Genomic DNA, 15,426 nt, shown 5'->3' with positions numbered 1-15,426 from the left:
TCTGAGAACTTAGATAGCTTCTTCCTTTTACGTAAATTCCTTATGACATGATCCCATCTTTCATATAATGGCTTTGATTGAGTCAGGTAGGTACCTATGTAGGCTCTGTTCACACTCAATTCTAGTTGTTTAAGTCAATCAAAAAGTGTTCAAACCTAACAAAGGGTATTACTTAAAATAGGTGGGATAATCTAATGGTGGCTACCATAATGAATGTATAATATAACCTTGGAAATGTAAGTTGTCACCAAGTTGTGAAGGTCTTTGAAAGTCAAACTGAGTAGCTTGTATTTTATTCTAAAGGCAATTTTTTATTGAATGGGAGACTGATATGGTCAGACCTTTACTTTAAGAAAATCAATCTGGTGGCTGCTTGTAGAATGGATTGGCAAGGGGAAAGAAATGAAGTAGGGAGGACAATTAGGAAGCCTCACAACAGTCTAGACAAGAGCTGATAAGGGTATAAACTAAGGTTGTGGCCATGTGACTAGGGAAAAGAGACATGTTAAAGATGTGAAGGCAGAAATGACAATATTTGACGTCTACTTGAAAGAATGAATGAAAAAGCATCATTAATCTTTGCTTCTTGCAACACATCCCTATGTGCCTGACATTGTGCTAAATGCTGAGAGTACAAATATAGTCCCTGCCCTGAAGGAGTTAACAGTAAGGCAACATATAAAGGGGAGTTGAAAGTATGCAGGATATTAGACCACTATGGAAGCGACTGAAAAGTAATAGGAAGTCTGGTTCTGGGCAAGAAAGGGTAAAAGCTGACCTACTGGGGCCCAAGGTCCCAGGGAGCAGAGTCCAGGTTACAGTGAGAAGGGAATGGGGAGGATAGCCAGAGTGCACATGGCATAGCTTGGAACTGTGTGTATGGATATATATGTGGGGTGAAGAGAAACTAAGGCTCAAGGATAATGTCAGTGTTGCAAACCAAGGTGACTGGACGGTGAGTAATGCCTTTAACAGAAATGGGAAGATGAGATAGGAATAGCCTAGAGAGGTGAGGTAATTTACCAAAGGACACACAAGAAGGAAGTACCTTTCACATATTTATGAGTTTTACAAATGTCTATTTGTACTTGTTTCCATTAAGTAGCAGAGCTAGAAAGAGAAGTCTGGTATTCTGACTCCAAGCCTCTTTCATATCACCATGCTTCCAACTTCACTCTCCCCCTGACCCCCAACTTACTGCATATATTGTTCCACAATAAATTCAGTCATCTCATATACCCACACCTAACCATTAAATGGGCAACCTCTATCCAGAATTTAACTCATAATTAAAACAAAAAAGACCCCAAGCATGAGTGTTTCCTGATATCAGACAAAAGAGAACAAGGTAAATTGAATTCTGATAGTTAACAGGCAAAAAATGTCCATATATCATCACAATTCATGAGAAGTAAGGCAGGTGAAAACCAGATGGAAGGGAGTGGTGGAATGGTAGAGAAGGTCATAGGAAAATGAAAGTCCTCACCTTTTTACTGGTTAGAAAGCTCTGAGTTATACAAATGGTTGCCTTGGAAGCAGTGTTCTGTTTATAGGGCCAGCTCCGTTTGTGCTCCATTACAATGATGCCAGGAAACCAATGAGTGGAGATAACTCAGGATCAGGAGAGGATTTCTGCCACAGGAGGGAAGAATTGATGGCCACTCTCAGCAGGTATAGGTGGTGCTGAGCTGAGAAAGGTTCTTTGGGACTTGACTGCTTTAATTGGGAGAATTTCTTCCTAAAAGTTGGGGTTTAAGGATAGTCTACCACCATCATGGAATTGAAGCAGGTATCAAGAGATATAAATGGAAGAAAAGATCTGATTTTTTTCTTCTCCCCCTTCTTCCAAATCTGCTAAAAAATGGAAACTGTGGAGACTCTCTGAGCTTTTCAGATTGGCTTCCTCTGGCTCCATTTTTGTCTGTGGCCCTCACCTGTCTCACAACTTGACTGGCAGTGGGTGACAGCATAATTAAGGTTGCAGAACATAATGAGGAGGAGGACAGGCAGTCAACCATTTCAACAAGAGTATAAGAAAGAGCTATCTAGATTTAGAGGAAATAAAAACCAAAAAACAAAAACCTGGAGTTCTTGGCAGAGAAGGATTATGAGTATCTTGGCCAGGAACCTGGTAGGTTGGTGCATAAAAAATTCAAGGAGAGGTGGCCTCCAGCCATTCTATTGCTATGCCTCTAGTTAATCTCCTGCAATATACTCACCAGACTCAGTCTCTACACAAGCCACCAAGGAAGAAGCCTTGGGTATAAAAAAACCCTGCTAATCTTGAGGGAGAACAAAGATACTGAAGATTAGTTTAAAAAAAAAACAAGCTCAGAGTAGCTAGGTGGTACAGTGGATAGAGCACTAGCCCTGGAGTCAGGAAGATCTGAATTCAAATCCAGCCTCAGACACTTACTAGCTGTGTGACCCTGGGCAAGTCACTCAACCATGATTCCCTTCCCTCCCCACCAAAAATAAATAAGATCAACCTATTCCCTTTAGCTAAGAAGTATCCTAGATGTATTGCATTAAATAGTAATATTAGAGCAGATATTCTTTGGTTTTTGAATGTTTGGAAATGATCAATTTTGCCTCCATTTTTTGACTGTGAATTTTTAAAATTTCTGGCTGTTTTTTAAAAGCATGGTACAATGGAAAAGAACATTGAGTTTGGAACTAGAAGACTTGGGGTTCTTAGTACCTCTGTGATATTAAGCAAGTTTTATAAACTCTCTAGCCTCAGTTTCCCAATCTGAAAAAATGAATGGATTATATTAGATAATCTCTGAGATCCTTTTTATAACTCTAAATCTATGAAACTATGAAAGAAAAAACTTTAATGGATTAGATGCCGTTGTCAGACCATAGTCGGAATTTTCTGTGACAGCATAAGATCCTAGATCATAGCTAGAAAAATCCATAGAAAGTTATCTAGTTCAACTCCTTCATTTTCCAGATGAAGAAATTGAGGCCCAGAATGTTAAGTGACTTGCCCAAGATCACATATCAAAAGGCTGAGAGGCGAAATTTGAATCTAGGTTGCCTGACTCCAAAGCCTGCATTCTCTTGGTGATACCATAGATAGATAGATAGATAGATAGATAGATAGATAGATAGATAGATAGATAAGGCAATTGAGGTTAAGTGACTTGCCCAGGGTCACACAGCAAGTAAGTGTCAGGTATCTGAGATCAGATTTGAACTCAGGTCCTCCTGACTCCAATGTGTGGAGCTCTATCCACTGTGCCACCTAGCTGTTCCTTGCTATCATATATTTTAAGAAGCATATACAAGATGCAATATGTCCAAAGGAGTGTGACCAGGATGGCAAAAGACTGGATAGCATGCCATAAAAGGATTAACTGAAGGAACTGAAACAGAATTTTAACTAGGGTAGAGTGACTAAAACCATCCCTAGAGCAGAGAAATTTAGAGGGTGATACTTGCATTTGACCACTTTCTGAAAGAAGAAACAACCAAGCTCAGTACCTAATTAGCAAAAATAATTAACTAAAATAAGGAGCTATCAATGGCAGGCTTCCTCCCATCTTGGCCACAGCCCAGTTGAGTCTTCCCCAGCATGTCTCTACTTCACTCCCACTTTTAGTGTCGTTCTGCCCTGCAGCAGCCTCCTAGCGATGTGAAGTTCAACCTCCATCGGGACTGGTGTCCCAAGTCTCTATGTTTCCTTGCCATTGGGCTTTTCTTCCCCCAAGACACCAAGGTGTCCATTATTCCCCAATCCTACTTCTACTGCATTTATGTTAAGAAGGTGGCCTGAGGGTACCTTTTGGGCCACTGCCCAGGGAACATTTTGTGGTGCTTTTCCTGGGAAACAGAATTGGTAATCGGGACTCTTATGTGGGATTTTTAACCTGGAGAGAGGGAAGGTTTTGGGAGAAGGGGAGGTGGAAGAGATGAATTGGGAGGGGGTGGAAGAGATGAATTGGGAATGAGAATGGTTGATGCTATTGTCATCTTCAAGTATTTGAAGGGCTCTCTTGTGGAAAAGAGATTCTCTGCTTGGCCCTAGAGAACCAGCACTAGGTAGAATTTCAAAGAGACTTCAGTTCAATGTATGGAAAAACTTTCAGCAATTAGAGCTGTCCATGAATGCAACAGGCTGACTCAGAAAGTGTTAGCCTGGTGCCCCCCACCCACCCTCTTTCGGGCGAAAGATGGATGAATTCCTTCATTTTAGACCTTTTTGTCTTGCACTACTTTTGTCTTCTGGCGCTCAGAGAAACTTGACTCCTTCCCTGGTCGTGCTCTCTAGTACTTTATTCACTCTCTTTCATACCCCCTAACACTAAATCACAACAAGGAGTTTCTACTTCCCACTCCTCCTGTCTTCTCCAAGAGAAAACAAAACAGAATCCTTTTCTTGACCTTGTTGTTGTTTCTGTTTGTCCTTTGTTCTTGAAGAGGACCATGAGTTCAGGGAGGTGATGCCATGACTTACAAGTGAATTGGATTTAAGTGAGGGAGGGCCTTGCAAAGTCACCAGACTCATTTTATTCTCAAGAGCTGTCTGGGTCCAGTTGCAAGATATAGATCAGGAGACTGGAGATGGCCCCCACTTGACCTTGATCTGTACCCTCAATATTCTATGTCTCTACCTTTCTTGGCCAAACTCTTTTTTAAAAGTTGCCTATAAATACAGATTCTTAAAATCTGGCCCACTTGCATTAGTGATACAAATGCTTAGATTCCTTAAGAGTCTGGCTAATATGGTGGATTCTTAAAATCACACCCGCCCCTACTTGATGTTCTAATAAACCTTGTCTTTGACTGAAAAAAGGCTTGGGTTGAATTCATTCGGGCAGGACCAGCATCTCTTGCTCTTGATATTTTGGGGGCACTGGAACCCCTAAACCTCAACAGCCCCTAACTTACCAGTCTGGACTTTTGTAGAGTTTATTCTAAAAATAGCAACCTGCCTATGGCCTACTGAGATAATGAGGAAATAGCAGTACAAAACATGTAGAAGTGGGCATCTTCTGATTATTGCCTTAACCAAGATAAAAATCTTGTCATCATGTGTAAACAAGCAAAGAATGATAATAAATGTAAAACCCAAGGATTCAAAATGAAAGCTTCTTATTCACAACACCAGAAGGACTTCTGAAAGAAATTGCCCCAGGACTGCCAACTAATACTAATTTGTTTGAAGCATCGTGTGATGAAATTTAAAAAAAAAAGGTAACCAACCCACCTTTGTGCTAGTCCAAGCCACCATGTTGTTTGCAGCTCTTTGAGCTCTAGATGCAAAGGGAGAGAGTTGAGAACCTGAAAATGAGGCCAAGGACTGGCTCCTGGTGTTGGATTATGCTCATTCTCTTTGCTTGGGGGACTTCGTTGTTTTACATAGGTGGACATTTGGTACAGGAAAATGATCATCTGATCACTCTAGCAGAGACAAAGCCTGAACGCTTAAAACAACAGAATGAAAATTCCAGGTAGATGACAGAGTCTGTCAGAGCCAACATCCATTTTAATTTATTAAAATGGAGAAATGGAAGGAACCAAGAAATCGAAACGGTAAATAACAGAGATTCTATGGATGAAATGGAGTTGAAGCACAAAAAAACACAGGTTATTGACAAGAATTGGAACTTTAAAATCTAACAGTTTAAATATGACTTCCTTTCCTTCTACTTCACCTTCAACTCTCATTTCCTCTCTTCTCACTCATAATGAATCTACTCTTCGTTCTTATCTAGAAAAAAAAAGTTGCATATACCCTCACTTCTCTTCTCATTCAATTCTCATCCCCTTGCAGTCTGACTTGCCACTCAACTGAAACTTCTCCCTCTACACTTAGCAATGATCTCTTGGTAGCTCTGGGTTGCTAAGACCCAGGAAGGTTCGTGTCCCTAGGATGTCCCTGGGATCACAGAGATTTTGGAGGACCACAAGGCTAAACTGTGCTCAGTTAGACAGGAGAGCTTTAGGTTCTTACCATGTCCAGTGGTCCTGAGGGAAACCACCTGTAGCTACCTAGAAATATGGGAAAGAAGGAGAAAGTGATGGTTTCCAAATATTGCCAACCCTTTAGTTGCTAATGTCCTCCCTCTCCAATTTTTTTTATATTCCGTATTTATCTATATACAGGTTATTTCCAATAGAATATAAGCTTCTTGTGGGCAGGGACAGTTTTTTGTGTTTGTCTCTTGTCAGAATCCAAGGCCACCCCTCTCTTCTTACTCCTCTCTTTTTACTACTATTAGGAGACACCCTGTTTTCCAGAGCTAAGATCCAACAAGCAAGCTGTGCCCTGAGCTTGGCATAACTACAATCTTTTGAGCTCACCCTCTGGATGAACACAGCTGCAACAGAACTGATGATCCCTGAGCTTGGGCAAGCACCATCAGGCCCAGACACTAAGCCTTGCTATGAATGGACTTTTGGTCACTAGACAATCTTGCCTCACTGTTGCTGTTATGCCACACTACTGTCACTATGCTATACTATTCAGTTCTTTATCTAGCCACAAATATAGAAATCAAGGGTTAGCCCCACTGTCTTGGGTCTCCTACTAGAGGAGGCCCCAGCACATGTGTCTAATTTCTCTCCCTCAATGGAATAAAGAAAGCTTTTTGCTTTTAACCTGTATGAGCTCTTTGGTATTTTTGGAGTTAACAGTGGTTGCAAAATCTTTGTGACTCTTTGGTCATTTGTTACCAGAGCTGACACACTCTAACATTTAGAGCAATGTTTGGCATATAGATTCTTAATCTTCTTGAATGAATGAATCAGTGAATAATCACTTGTTGGTCATGTTGTAGATTGGATTCCTTTTCCTGATTTTACAGTTGAGGAAACCAGAAGTTAAATGATTTTTGCCTGAGGCCAGATTTGAACTCAGGTCTTCCTGATTCCAGGCCCAAGGCTCTATCCACTGCAACACCTAATTGCCTTTAGAAAGGTCTCCAGAAAAGTAAAAGATAATGGGTAGGCAGAATAGTTATTATTTGGTGAGAGAAGAGTTGATGAGGAGATGAGTTATTTGGCATAGAAGATAATGTAGAGGAATCTTAGGAATGACCTTGGGAGAAAGTTTGTTAAAGGCTAGGAAGCACAGGGTTGGCAATGCCTCCATCTTTGCCTTGGATCATCATCATCTGTTTTGCCCCTTTGGTGTCTGTTCACAGGTATCTTTGTTGGCGTGGCTTCACAGCTTGACTATCTCAGCAGTATAGGGAAGTAAATGATAGTAATCTAGTGATATCAAAGCTAGTCCAGTGTTACTTGTCTGGATAGCATCAGCTGACCTTGCTCTTGAGCCCTATCTCGAGGAAAAGGTTCTTGGAAGTGTCCCAATTGAAATTAAGGTGAACAGAGTCACAAAGTTCTGAGCATGATTGATTTATTAGCAAGGCACAGATTTACCAATAAAAAGGGTCTTAGCCTCCTCATCAATAGCTAAGACCCCAAGGTGAGGCTTACAAATAATTTATATAGACAAAAGGAAGAGCATCCATAGTAAAAGGTAGCATCGTAGATGTGGGAAACAATATGAATGGCTGAAGATGAGGTATGGGAGGTCGAGCTATCAACCACCCCTCCTTCCATCTTTTTGTTGATTATGTCTACCGACAAAGTTAGTTAATGATACATGGGTAACAAACCAGACTTCCTTGAAGGACAGAAATAACAGACCAGATTCTTTGAAGGACAACTAGTGGGACAGAGATAACAGACTTCCTTCACATAAAAATAGGTCACTGATTTCACAGAAAACCTGAACTTCTAAAGTTAGAGACAAGAGTAATTTACAGGAAAACTATACTTCTAAACTTAACTCAGAGACAATAAAACATGACTTAGGCAGTTACAAAAATGTCAGTGGTAATACAGAATAGACTCACAGAATGGAATCAGTTTGATTTTCTCAGAGAGCAGCAGGCAAATAACAGCTGATAACATCTGCCTCATGGAATAGAAGAAAACCACCAAAGACTATAAGAGAAAGGGAAGGCAGGAAATGTGGACTTTAGGAAGAAATGAAAGAAAAGAAAGAAGATGATAGATTGTAAGTGAAATGATGTATAGTCCAGCTAGCCTGTGTCTACAACAGTCATATGATCATCCAACCTTTATAGATAGCAACCAAGAGCTCCACTTAGAGCTTTTATGTGCTGGCTGCAGGGAGAGCCACTGATGAAGTCCTCAGGACTATTGCCCATATCTGCTGCCACAAAGTCTCAGCCTCACTCTCTCTTCCTGAGTCATCAAAGTCCAGTGACAGGACAAAATAATTGGCAAAAGAGCAGGATGCAGTGGATGACCTTGGCTTCTTCAACATCTGATCAAGCTCTAAGCACTCAAAAGCACCTTCTCAGTCCACTTCATGGCCACTGGAACAAATTGTTCTCATCTGTCCATTCTGCCTGGAGGAAGTCTTCACATGCTTGGAGTAGACATCCCTCTAACTCACTATGGGTGTGACCACCGTACATACTACAGCTTCTTGAAGCCACAAATGAGGATTGAGTGCCAGGTAGACAACAAAGGTGGATAAGCAGCCCTGAAAAGGGCTTGTCAAACCCTCACACCAGAGGTGCTAGTCTTTTTTGAACATCCTATACACCCCTCTGTTGATATACAATGACAGTGGGCTAGTCTCACCATTATCATCAGAACCTTCTGCTCAGTCTTCCATCATATACCCTGCAAGTGGTTTCTGTCTTTCTAGAGTGGAATTGTCCACAGGAGAATCTGCTGGCCTCAGCACTAGTGTGGCAGCCAGATCCCCATTTGCTAAGCTGCTAAGATCTCCGCAAGGTTCTGCCTTCAGCCCTATCCTGCTCAATACATACATACATATGTAAGCTTAATGAGTTGAAATGCACAAAGATCTCAACTTTCTGCAATGACTGGGTGAATCTATAGCAAGATTGAATTTAATAGAAAAAAAATTAAGCCGTGGAGTTTAGAGGTAAAAAGGAGCTTAGAGATTAGCTAAGATTGGAATCCCTCATTTCACAGAGACAGAAGAGGGCTCCAGAAAGATTTAGTGATTTTTGTTTAGAGTAGTACACCTGGTTTATAGTCCAACTGGCACTAAAAATCTATTTTGGTTTAGAAAAACAATTGCAAAGGTAAAGAATTAGGGAACAACTGTTTGTTCAACAACAATACATATGAGCCTTCTCCCCTTCACACATACCCGCTTTTCACACTTATAGCTAGTTTAGGAGGCTGTTATAAAGATAAACTAGATTATATAAGTGAAAGGTTTTTTTAAACCTTTTAATTCCCCAAACATTTATTAAGTAGCTGCATTTTTTTCTTTTCCTGCTATATGAGACACACTAGATATAAAGACAAAATATGAGGTAGTCCCTGCTCTTAAATTAGGGAAAGACTTGGGGCAGGGAGAATGTGCTAAAAATTTTCCCTAACTTGCAAAGTGAGGTTCCCCACCCCAACAAGGCCACTTCATGTTTGTGGTACACTGAGGTTTCTGTATCCACTCAAAATCAAGGTTGACCTTTAATAGTTGAAAGAATTGGGGATATTTAAAGTCTTTTTGAAGAAGACTTTGAGGGACATGATAGCTGTCTTCAAATATTTGACAAGCTGTCACAGAAGAGGGATTTGACTTGTTTTACATCAGCTAACTTCGGGGCTGGTCACACCTTAGACCTCTCTGTCATTTAAAATTGTTCTTCCTCGCTGCTCTTGACTATTAAAATTACCCTTCATGATCATGGTCACCTGACCTTATCTCTCTCTATCTCCCTTGCTCTTCTGAAACCTATTCTTTGTCCTCACTGGGACTTTCATTGCCTCAATCGCACGCTTAGAGAGAAAATTATTCATAATTCTCATACCACTTAATTGCCTATCATACTCCCTCAGATTATTCCAGATCTTCTGTCCTCAGGCCCCTAATGCCACTTACCCTCTTAGCAGATGACATCACATGCATACATACAGAGACACATGCACACACATATAGCCTCCCTTTCATTGCTTAACTCATTAAAAGAATTGTCTACACTTGCTGCCTCTTCTTCCTCACTAACAATTCATTCCTTAGTCCCTTTCCATCTGGCTTTTGATTCACTCTCCACACATTGTACATCCCACATACATTCTACTTCCATAATATCTCTCCCAACTGCTCCTTCCTCTCCATTGACAAGACTACTATCCTGGTTCAGATATATATCACCTTATGCCTCAACTATTTAAAGTCTCTTAATTGTTCCCCCACCCCTACCTCTGCCATTTATTTTCCTGCTTTTTAATCTAGCCTTCACAAAGCTGCAAAAATATTCTTCCTAAGCCACAAGTCTGTCCCTATCACTCCTTGATTAGAAACTTTCATTGACTCCCTAATGGTCTAAGATTAACTACAAATTCCACAATAGGATATTGAAGATGCTCTACAGTCTCACTCCAACCTTCCTTTCTATCCTTGTTTCATATCATTCTTCTGTTCCATTCTAGTTTTTAGTGAAATGGTACTATTTGGTCATTCTTGGCCTTGACATCTTATCCCCTGCTTCTATGCCTTGGCACAGGTTTTCCCCATGCCTAAAGTACAGTCCCCCTTCATTTCCACCTTTCATACTCCTTTACCTTCACAGAGGAGCTTGGGCCATCATCCTCTGTGAAACACTGTCCTTGGTCCCCTCCATTTTTAGTACCTTTTGTCTTCTCAGTTTTTCCGAGAATAATTTGATCTTTCCTTTGTTCATTTCACTCATTTCTTTGTATTGACAGAAATTATTATTTTTCTATGATTTTAATAACCAATTGCTAAATTAAGATTTAAGTTTTTCCTTTCTGTATCCTCATTCAAGGACCAGCCCTTGAGGGGTTCAAAGGAGAGCCAAAAATGATGAGATTGGCCTAATCCTTGGGGCACATGCTCCATGATCTTGGGTAGACCCCACCCAACTAACTTCTGTTTAGAGTGATCTACAGAATCTAATCCAGGTGCACCACCTTGAGATGGTGATAGTGCCATCAACTAAAACAGGAAAGCTGAAAAGAGTGAAGTTTTGAGAAGAGATGAATTCCATCTGGACATGTTAAATTTTAGGTTTTGGTGGGAGATGCACGTGCAAAGACTGACTCTTATAATGCTATTGTTGAGGAACAGGAACAGGACTCTTGTAATGCTATTGTTGTTCTGTAACCATTTTACATCAGACTTTTAAAAATGTCATTGTTTTGTTCATAATAGGCACTTGATGCTTAATTCATTTTTTATTATTGGATTGATGTGATTGACTTCTTGTATATGAAATGAGAAGCTGTATGCCCTAGTGCAATGGCGTCATAGGCTTGCATGCAGCCCACAACACTCCTGAGCGAAACTTGAACCACATTAAAACTCAACTGGGAAATATTTAACAAAATAGTAAAAATACAATAAGACATAGATATTACATTTTATTATTATAATTTTTGGAGGTAATCAGGGTTAAGCAACTTGCCAAGGGTCACACAGCTAGTAAGTCAGATTTCAACTCAGGTACTTCTATCTCCAAAGCCAGTGCTCTATCCACTGTGCCACCTAGATATTATATTTTAAAGCTAAGTCAATATGTGGTCCATAGGGATTCTTATGTACAAATAAATGCCTTTTCCCCCATTTCTATTTGAGTGTGACACCACTGTTGTATTGGATACAGAGATGATCTCAGGATTGGGAAGATCAAGCTTGATTCAAGTCCTGCCTTGGATACACACACTAGCTATGTGACCCCTGGTAAGTCACTTAACCTGTTGATGCTTTAGGCAACTCTCTAAGACTGTAATTTGCAGAGGAGGTGTTGTTCTGCATCCAAAGAGGGAGTATCAGTATAGAAATATGTTTTATGTGATTGAAAATATATCAAATTGCTTGCCATCTTAAGGAAGGGGGAGGGAGAAAATTTGCAACTTAAAGTTTTATATAAAAAAAGAATGTTAGAGAAGGTAGGGTGATAGAAGAGAGGGCAGATAGGGGGAAGGGGTATTCAGAATGCACACTATCTTGGGGTGGGAGAGGGGAGAGATGGGGAAAAAATTTGGAACCAAAATGTTGAAAACTGAAAATAAATTAATAAAAAATAATGTTAAATTTGTTTTTACATGTGGTTGGAAAAAATAAAATACTATTCAAAAGGCAAAGAGAAAAACAAAGAAAGAGTCCTTCCCTAGGAGCTCCTTCTAACAATGAAATCACAAAAAATCCAAGGAAGAAAATATCATTAAAAACAAGGAGGAGATGGACCAATCATGGGGCAGATATGAAAGCTGAATCAATGGGCAGCTTGAGTGATGCACTGGTAACCATAAAATATTAAAAGATGAAGACAGGCCTTCACATTAGGAAAGTCCTTAATGATTTAGGGAAGAACTGGATAAGAAGCATATAGGATAAAAAAGGGTATGAGATGGAATCTGCATGAGTGGATAGAAACTTCACACTGATGAGAAAAGCTTCCATCTTAGAATGGTTGGAGTATTTCTGAATCAAGGCATTTGGTTAAATTCAATTCAATAGACTTTTTTCTTCTTAAATTTTCTTTAAATTTTCTTCTTAAATTGATTCTTAAAAAAAACCAACACCTCACTCTCCCTATGCAGTAACTCACCTCCAAATATATCAATCCCTTGTAACAAATAAATATAGTTAAGTGAAACATCAGTATACTGGCCACATCTAAAACATATATAATTGTATTCTTCACCCACAGTCATGCTTTGCATCACTCCTCTGAAGTCACAGTTGGGCACTGCATTGATCAGCATTCTGAAGTCTTCTGTTGCTTTCCTTCGTACACCATTGTGGTCATCTTGTGAAGTGCCATCTTGTTTCTGCTTTCTGTAGAGATTAATTTAAAGGTCTGTTGTGTAACAGACAATGGTAGGTGTTGGGTGAGATGCAAACATTGGATAGAACACAGTCCCTACCCTCATAGAGTCTACAGTCTGGTAGAAGTGTATGACACATATACAAATAAGTATAGTAAACAATAAAGTATGATGAATGCATGAGAATGAGAGGTAGAAAGCAATCATATATAAGATGGAGGTGAGGTAGAAGCTTTGGGTTGGGGGGCATCCTATGGTACATTTGTCCAGATGGGCTGATGTTCTAGCCTTCTGCTAAAGGAAATGTGTGAACAGCAGCTACTGATTGGTCCCAGTGTGTCCCTGTGATGGGGCTGTGTTGAAGATGAATGGCAACTGAGATAGGAAGAGGTGCCCACATTGTGGGCTGTAGGAATTGAGGAGAAACTGCCTTTGGCTTTTTTGGGACCCAGGCAATGCCTGCGCTCCCATGGACTTTCCTTGGGGAGAGGGGATTTCACACACATTGCAACCAGAGCATGTATTTGCCTAGACAAGTGTGAGACTGGACTTTAAATCCCTGACTGCCTTTTCTGTTTTTGTGTTTCTTTTTCTGAATCCATATCATTGAACAGGGATTCTGAGAAATGGAGGGTCACAGTTCTGTCAGTAACTTTGTCAATCTCAGAGGTCAGTAGCTGCTTGTCTAACATGTGTATTTCATAATGACTTCTTACAGGAAAAGACAACCTTGGACAGGAGGATGCTATAGCTCTAAGGATTAAAAAAGCCCAGACTGTGCTTTGTCTTATCAGAACAGCACAACCCTTAGACTTAAAGGAGGGGGAGGTACTTGCTTTGGTCCTTCCCCTCAATCATAGGCATGAAAAGTTATTAAGTTAAAAATAAAATATGCAGAATAAGACAAAATAATCATGAATGACATATACAACCAAGCAAATATGACCTTATTTGTATGAGATATTGTTTGGGATATGAAAATGTCAATATACCTAAATGAAGCCAGCCAATTGTCCTGAATTATGTGGTTTGAAGATGGTGAGAAGTCAGTGGGAGTATGGCACAATCTGTGTTGATGGAACACTTTCTGGAAAAAGCTCCTAATTGGGAGCTGAGGTGGCTCTTTACCACATCTGTGTGACAAGCTCAACTCCCCAGTGGGAATCTCCACTCTTGAGCTCAGGATGAGTGATTGGGGCTTGACTGAATGAATTTAATGAGTTTCATTCACTTCCTCCACAGGCAATACCAGAGTCTGAGGTAGAGGTAAGAAGTGGGCAGAGGAAACTCCATATAGACCAGACTTAGGTCCCTGAGAGTGTTCTCCAAAATAGGATGATGCACTGAATCACAGCCACCGCCTTAGCATATGCCCAGACAGCTGCCTAGGCTACAGAGCCAGCTTCTGTCCCAGGCTAAAATGGAGATGGCTTTCCAAGAGTTTAGCAAAATCCCCTGCATGGCATCCCAAAAGGCCAAAGGCCTCTAGTATCTTCTTTCCAACAGCAGGTTGAGGTCAGTAAGTATAGGAGTAGCCTGTCAATGTTATGCTCTGCTCAGAGTTCATTTTTCCCCCCAACTCCCCAATGTCATGGGATAGGCCCAAGTATATAGTGGAGACACAATAATACAACATTTGTTCAGTTGTTTTCAGTTGTGACTGACTCTTCATGACCCCATTTGGGTTTGGTTTTGTTTTCTGGTAAAGGTACTTAAGTGGTCTGCCATTTTCTTCTCCAACTCATTTTATAGATGAGAAAACTGAGGCAAATAGGGTTAAATTACTTGCTCAGGGTCAAACAGCTAGTCAGTGCTGAGGGCAAATTTAAACTTAGGAAGATGAGTCTTCTGATTCCAGTCTTTGTGTCTTTATCTACTGTGTCACCTCATTGTCCAATAATCACAACATCTAACATTTACATAGCTCTTTTAGATTTGGCTTACAACACATGTTCTTTCGTTTAATCCTCACCAACAACTCTGGCAGGTAGGTGCTGTTATTATCTCCATTTTACAAATGAGGAAACTTGAGGCAAACAGAAATTAAATAACTTGCCCAGGTTCACACAGCTAGTATCTGAGGCTAGATTCGTACTTCCTTGGAGTCTTCCTGACTTCAGCTCCATTCATTCTCCAGAGTACCACCTAGACCATATATTTCAAATACAGTCCTTAAAACTTCAGAAATAATAAATTTGGATTTGGAAATTCATTCTCTATCATGGAGAGGCAGGAACTAGAAGTATAAGCTACAAGACGGTGAATTTCAGCTCACTGTAATGAGCTGTTAAGAGGCACAGTTTGGCTTAGTAAATGTTAGCTTCGTTTATTTTTAAATTATATGCATATACTCCTGTACTAATATGTTATATTGTGAAATACACACAAAAATAAACATTAAAAGGGAGATAAAGGTAAAATAAAGTTTCAAAAAATATTTCATTCTATTAATGGTAAAAATTCTTTCACCAAAATATTAATTTTTAATATATTTAAATGTTGATATTTGAAGTACACTTTATGTTCTAAGCAGCTAACTGCTTTTGATGATGCTTAACACTTTTAATATGACCAATGTTGGCTGCTCAAAAATTCTCGGTGCTT

General features: G+C 40.0%; 1 long non-coding RNA gene across 1 annotated transcript; it reads left to right on the top strand.

Moving 5' to 3' along the window:
- Positions 1 to 1,563: 1,563 nt before the first annotated feature.
- Positions 1,564 to 15,164, top strand: LOC110207652 (uncharacterized). Its single transcript, XR_002324262.2, has 3 exons — positions 1,564 to 1,671; positions 11,655 to 11,731; positions 12,705 to 15,164. It is a non-coding gene; the product is annotated as an uncharacterized LOC110207652 (long non-coding RNA).
- Positions 15,165 to 15,426: the final 262 nt, after the last annotated feature.

The sequence above is a fragment of the Phascolarctos cinereus genome, unplaced genomic scaffold, assembly GCF_003287225.1.
Source record: "Phascolarctos cinereus isolate Bilbo 61053 unplaced genomic scaffold, phaCin_HiC Scaffold_2;HRSCAF=192, whole genome shotgun sequence".
In the NCBI taxonomy this organism is placed as follows: domain Eukaryota; kingdom Metazoa; phylum Chordata; class Mammalia; order Diprotodontia; family Phascolarctidae; genus Phascolarctos; species Phascolarctos cinereus.
The sequence above is the reverse complement of the archived record's forward strand: the minus strand, read 5'-3'. Positions and strand labels throughout refer to the sequence as shown.